This window comes from Acartia tonsa, chromosome 9, assembly GCF_053477335.1.
Source record: "Acartia tonsa isolate MP-2025a chromosome 9, ASM5347733v1, whole genome shotgun sequence".
NCBI classification, from domain to species: Eukaryota; Metazoa; Arthropoda; class Copepoda; order Calanoida; family Acartiidae; genus Acartia; species Acartia tonsa.
The window spans coordinates 39,925,371-39,931,782 of NC_137268.1; positions in this window are offsets into that span (position 1 = coordinate 39,925,371).

Consider the following 6,412-nt stretch of genomic DNA (forward strand, 5'->3'; position numbering starts at 1 on the left):
TTTTGTCAGATTACTATTATTATTATTTGATTCTTTATTTGTCTTTATCATTTACATACAAAAATTACATTTAATGTATAACAATATTATTTTAAAAGTCATTCACAATATTCAAAAAATAAATTGGATAAAAATTATTAATGTACACATATATTAAAGAATATTATATCAAGATTACAGAACAAACATTAGTAGTCTATGAGATAAAAAAAAGGGTTATTTTTAAAAGCGGAGCTACTCTAAAATTCTTTTTGTCTTTCCATCTGTCACTCAGTTTATAACGCTATGTAGGAAATGAGATTTTCTTCGCTGTTATTCAAACCAGACGGGGCTCATTTTTTTGTGATGATTCCCTATAACAATTAGCATCCAGTATGTGATTTACTTTGTCCGTCGGTTTGTCAATCATGCTACAAAATATAAATATGAAAAAACATAAAAAAAATATGTGATGAAAGGATTTATGATTCTCTCGTTCTTATTCCCATAAATGATTTCTTTGTTCTTCGCTTCATCATCATGTTGTCATCCTTGTTTTAAAACTACTTATTTGGTAAACTGAATTTGAGTTTCCGATTGTGAACATAGCGCCCGCATCCTATCTCTAGCTTTTTTAGCTAGTAGTAAATATTGAGATAGGATTAGGGTGCTTTGTACACAATCGGAAACTCAGATTTATTTTCTATATAAAACTTTTTAAATATTCCTGCAAAAGATACGCATTCAAATACATTTGTCAGTTGCGCTTGCAGTTGGCCAAAAAAAAGTTATGTTGTGTTGATTAGACGAAGATCGCTTCATTGGATTTAATATTCAAATAAACAAAATCAGTTAAACACCACTGCTGAGCCTTAATTAATAATAAATTACTACACTAGTCCAAAACTAATTTGGTCTTTTGTAATGAAGGCAAAATGTATCGCATGTCTTGTTATGATTGTTTCATGTTAAACTTTTGCCACTGCTCACAATTACTCCCGCCAAAATTACAACTGTAAATTTGTATTATGTGGGCATTTTGACAAACTGTGGGGATTAGAGAGAAAGATTATGTTACGTAAATTTAATCCTTGTATAAAATAATATGATGTCTGTCTATCTGACTGTGTGTGTCTGTCTGTCTGTCTATCTGCTCTCGCTCCCAAGAGAAATCGCAAATGGGTAAAAATCACATCAAAAAACTAATTTTCACTTTTTCTCCTTAAAACTGAAATGGAGAGTTATGGGTTCACTTACCCCCTCCCCCTTAAACATTTCTTTGATAAAAATGCAATTTCTGTCAACATTAATAGTTTATGCTATTCTAAAAATTACTATAGTCTGTCAGCGAGGAAGGGAAGTTTTCTTGTGCGTTGGCTCAAAACTTTGGGTACCTTTATCAAATTTAATTTTTTTTAGTTCCAAACTAGTAGTTTTATACTCTTCAACTAATATCTTTTAAATAAAAAAGGGGCAATTTTGTTTATCATCAATGGGGATGTATATAAATTCATCATCCATTGTCTTATCCGTTAATCCCTGAGAGTCTATTGTTAATTAAAATGGCAATATAAATATTCATATCAACATTAATCTCAATGTGAACAATCAACGTTTGTAATTTTGTTGGCACCTAATCTTTGTACGATAAAAAGGTTAAGAGGTGAAATGAAATGTTGTATTGCTACCAGAGACACCATTGCGCTACCAAATGGATATACAATACGTGGATATATTGACAGGGGACAATTTTTCTATTTAGGTGCTAAAATTTATTGTTCAGTTCGTTCATCCAGTAGGAGGGGAGGAAATGTAGGGTGGGTAAAATGGATGGATGGGGGGTATCGTTATTTCAGCTAGCTGTGAGTATTACTTTGTTAGAGTACATGAAAATCTGGTGCAACATCCAAGTAATAATACATCCATTGCGTTACCCTATCATTTTACTGTCTGTTCAGAGGCCATTTTATATCATATACTTAGTAAGTTGTAAGGGGTCATTCAAAATTTTTAAAAGAAATATAAAAAACAATGAGTTATAAATATGATTAATTTATACTATTTTTTTAAGAAGTCATGATATTTTTTTAAAATTTCTCTTTCTGCGATTTAGAAGGCAGTGCCCCTAGTTGATAACGTGTTATTTCATTACAGCTCATTTAAATCCTCTTTTTATTTACAATTAATAAGGAAGTTATTGTTTTTTTCAATAAAAAGAAACACAGCAAATTGAGTACAGACTTTAATTAGTTATATGGTAGCTGAGCCTCAAAAAATGGTTGTTTAATATACAATTTTTTTCCAGTATGGCTTCCAAACCGACTTATATCCGGTGGATTATAACCTGTTCTTAACCATACTGAAAAATCATTTAAAGCATCGAATTACAGACAATTTTCAACAAATATAAAAATAATCATAAAATTAATACAAGACTTGTTAGCCAAAGCCAAAACCAAAACCAAAACTAATTTTAATCTTAATTTTCATTTTTATATACGCGAATATAATACGATGCGTTAAAAAAAAACTATACATTTTGATATTTACCTTTTTTGAAGAATTGAAGCACCTCCATGATTTATATGCAAAATATATGAGAATTAAACTCACAATTGAGAGTACCAACTAAATTATTATTTTCTGACCAATCCACAGGAAAAGGGAATCAGGGAAATTTTTATGTTAAATAAATAAATTTTTTATCGAATATGATTATAAGTTTCTATGTCTGTCCGTTAAGATCTCGCTTACGAATCAATCATATAATTTCTCCTTTTTTGGGGAGCTTTTTAGCTTTTTTTATTTAGATTTCTGATGCCCTAAGAGTCTAGTTATTGTATTAAATAACATGTGACAAAGTGTACCTCTATAACCTTTTTTAATTATTACAGACAGCTTTCCGTATAATAAAATTATAATAGTAAAATTAGAAATTATAAGATTAAAACCAGGTTTGTTAGTTCCGAGGGAATGAAGGCAGGGTCTAACAAAACAGGTACTAATTTTATGATTTATATTTTAATATTTGTTGAAAAATTTTCTGTAATTCGATGCAATACATGGTTTTTCAGTATTGCTGAGAACAGGTTCTAATCCACCGGACATTAATCGGTCTCGAAACCATACTGGAAAAGTTGTTCCCTTCTCCGTGCTAGATAAAGTAGAGATAAGACTGTACATGAGAACTAAATGGGTCAGAAATTTATGTTACAGTCAATTTTAAAATGTTTTTTTTTAATATTCATTTTTGACTTCCACAAAAATGTTAAGAGATTTAATTCCGTTATATCTAATTTACTATTCTTGTATTTTGTTGAATTTTTGGAAAAAAGTGTAAAAAGTGATTAGTTATTTTTTATCTTTATAGAAAGGTAAACAATTATACATACATGTTAGAATGGGATAAATGTCTTCCAGAGAGCGAAGTTTAGAAGGTTGGCAAAATAATTTAAAAACAGAGGATTTAAATTGGTAAATTAAACAATACTTTTAAAGAAGAAACAGGATGATTGTCTGTGTGTGTGTGGAGCGAAGGATTCTCATCTTGTATCTTGTAGCTGAAGGTTTTTAACTATTTTTTGGGAGGGTACCAGTACCTTCCCAGGAGGAATAGCCTTTAGAAAAATTGTCCTAGAGGCTTCTAGTACCCTAGCCGAAGTTGATATATAGTTTGCAAATGTCAAACAGACATAATGTATTGTAGAGAAGCTACGATAAATTCTAAAATAAGAAGCTAGACATCGTGAAATGCAAATTATCTTAAAAGTTTTTAACATTAAACCTCTTTAAATTGCCGAGTAAAATTAGGAAAAATGTTGAGATTTTCTACCGAACAATAGAGTAAAAAAAAGAGTTTCTCGTATTCATTCGAATCCGGTGGATAAGAACCGGTTCTCATCCATACGAAAAAACTATGTCTAGCATCGTATTATATACAGCTTTCTACGAATATAAAAATGTACAATCAAAAGATTGAAACCAGTTTTTTTAGCCGGTGCCTTCGGCACCACGGGGCTAATAATACGATGCGAGAAATAACTATTCTTAGCTTATTATATTTCAGTCCAAACAAAAGTTATTTCCAAAAGCAGAAAGAGAGAGGGGGCAATGGGATGTTCAATACACACACCAGTCCCCAAAGTTTTATGATAAAGTTTAATTAATAATTGGCTTTACAACTTTTGGAACTTTTTGAATTGATTGAATTTTGATTTGATGGAGCTTTCAACCTCTAATTTTAATCAACAGAAGGAATGTTTTGTCTTATCTCATTAGGTCCCAGATTTCTAAGATTTTATTAATTTAAATTTCTTTTCATGAAAATTCTATATTTGTCTAAATTATCCATATTTTAATAATAAATATTTATATCAGAACTGTTTAGTTCCTGTTTACAAATTTAACTTAATTCCCCCCCCCCAAAAAAAAAAAAACCTGTCTAATCTAACTCTAAACTCAATTGTCTATATAATCCATCTTTCTAAAGATAAATGTTCCGATTAGAACTGTTTAGATAGTTTTAATTAGCTCTGTAAAAACCTGTCAACAGTAGTTTACACTATTTTAAAGACAGATAACCGTAAACATGGTCAGTTTTTCTAGAAAATGATGTATATCATTGTAAGTCTATCAACTTTAAGTTATGTTTATCCCTAAAAATTACATCAAATAGTTTAAGGCCTTCCCTGAACCAATGTAGAACTTCCCTGAAAATTAAGACATGATCAGTCCACCTTTAAAGATCTTACACGAGTACTATATAATTTACAGATTGCTTCGAAACCGATTAATATCCTCTGGATTAGAACCGAGTTTTAGCCATAATGAAAAATCATATATAGAATCATAGAATTATTACCATTTTTTGTTAGCCCTTTTGGCACCTCAGGGCTAGCAAAACTGGTTTTCATGATATAATTTTTTTTATTTTAATATCTGCGGAAAGCTGTTTGTAATATGATGCGATAAATAACTATTCTGTTTTAAAACACTTCTTTGTCAATGAAAATTTCAGATATTTAGTTAAAATCTGTAAAAATTCAGTAATAGTATTATTTAGGGGTGGCATTCATATATCTAAAATCTTTGGACGTTGTTCATTACAGTCAAACAAACCAGGGATCTAAAGGGATAAGACAATGGCCGATAAATTGATGTACATACCCAATGATAATACACAAGATTACCCACTCTGTAGATTACAATTATTAGTTGAAACGTTTGAACACCTAACTAACAAACCAACCAATCAAAATTCAATGAAAGTTTCTAAAGTTTTTAAGTCAACTCTAATGAAAACTCTATTTTAAAACCTAGTATGATAAACTGCCAAATGTTCCCTCCCTGCAAACTAACACTAGAATAAAGAAATTTATCTTTGTTACAGTAAAGAAACCTTTAAAAAAGTATAATTTGTCATATTCTGTTTTTACTACTTGAATTTATGGGGGGGGCTGTATTCTGCAAATTCTAATTTTAAAAAGATGAAGTTAAAAAAATTAAGGGGGGGGGGTCATTATTTTCGAGGGGTCTTATATATATATTGGGAGGATTGTGGTACCCTACCTCAAAATAGTTATAATTTTCCCAGGTCCTATGAGAAGCTACATTGTAAATGAGAACCATATCATTTCAGTGGTTAGGGAGATCCTTCAGTACAGACCCACAGACATTCTGTTACTTTTTATGTAAGTAAATATATCTTATCTATATTTTCCTAAAACTTTTAAGATATAACCTGAATAATTATTTTACAAAGAAAAGGCTTTGCTCCTGATTTTTCATGAATGACAAGAACAAATGTTTTCAAAGTAGCATAGCATAAAGTCTTAGGTTAAGCAATATTATTTTGGAATTTTTTGAATGTTTAGATTTAAATCAGAGCTCGGCAGCCGCGCGTAAGCATCACATTTTAACTTCAAACTTAAAATTTAGCTGGATGTCCAAACATGTTCCTAAACAGACAATCTTTTAGAATTTTTTTCTGTACACAGCCAAGTTTAAATTTAAGGCCAATGCATGGCTGTCGAGCCCTGATAATACAAATGGCAAAAGAACTAACAAATCTTGGAATAAAAAGTTGTCTTGAGTTATAGAGTAGCTAAAAATAGAACGAATTACCAATTGTATTTTAAAATATCTCAATTACCTTATTCTAACCTTTTTAAATGTAGCTGGTTCTAAGCATATTTTCTTTCTGCAACACTTTACAGCAGATTTAAGCTAATCAAGCCATTAAATACACTGTAAATATAGGTCACAAGTCTATTCTAAAACCCCGTCAATCCTAACTCTTTCAGGGTCAAACGATGCCGCAATAATCAGAAGTTTCATTTAACACACACACAAAAAAAGATATTTATGAATGATAAGACAATGGCCGAAAATTAATGTATATCCCCAATGATGATACAAAAAATACCCTTTTGTA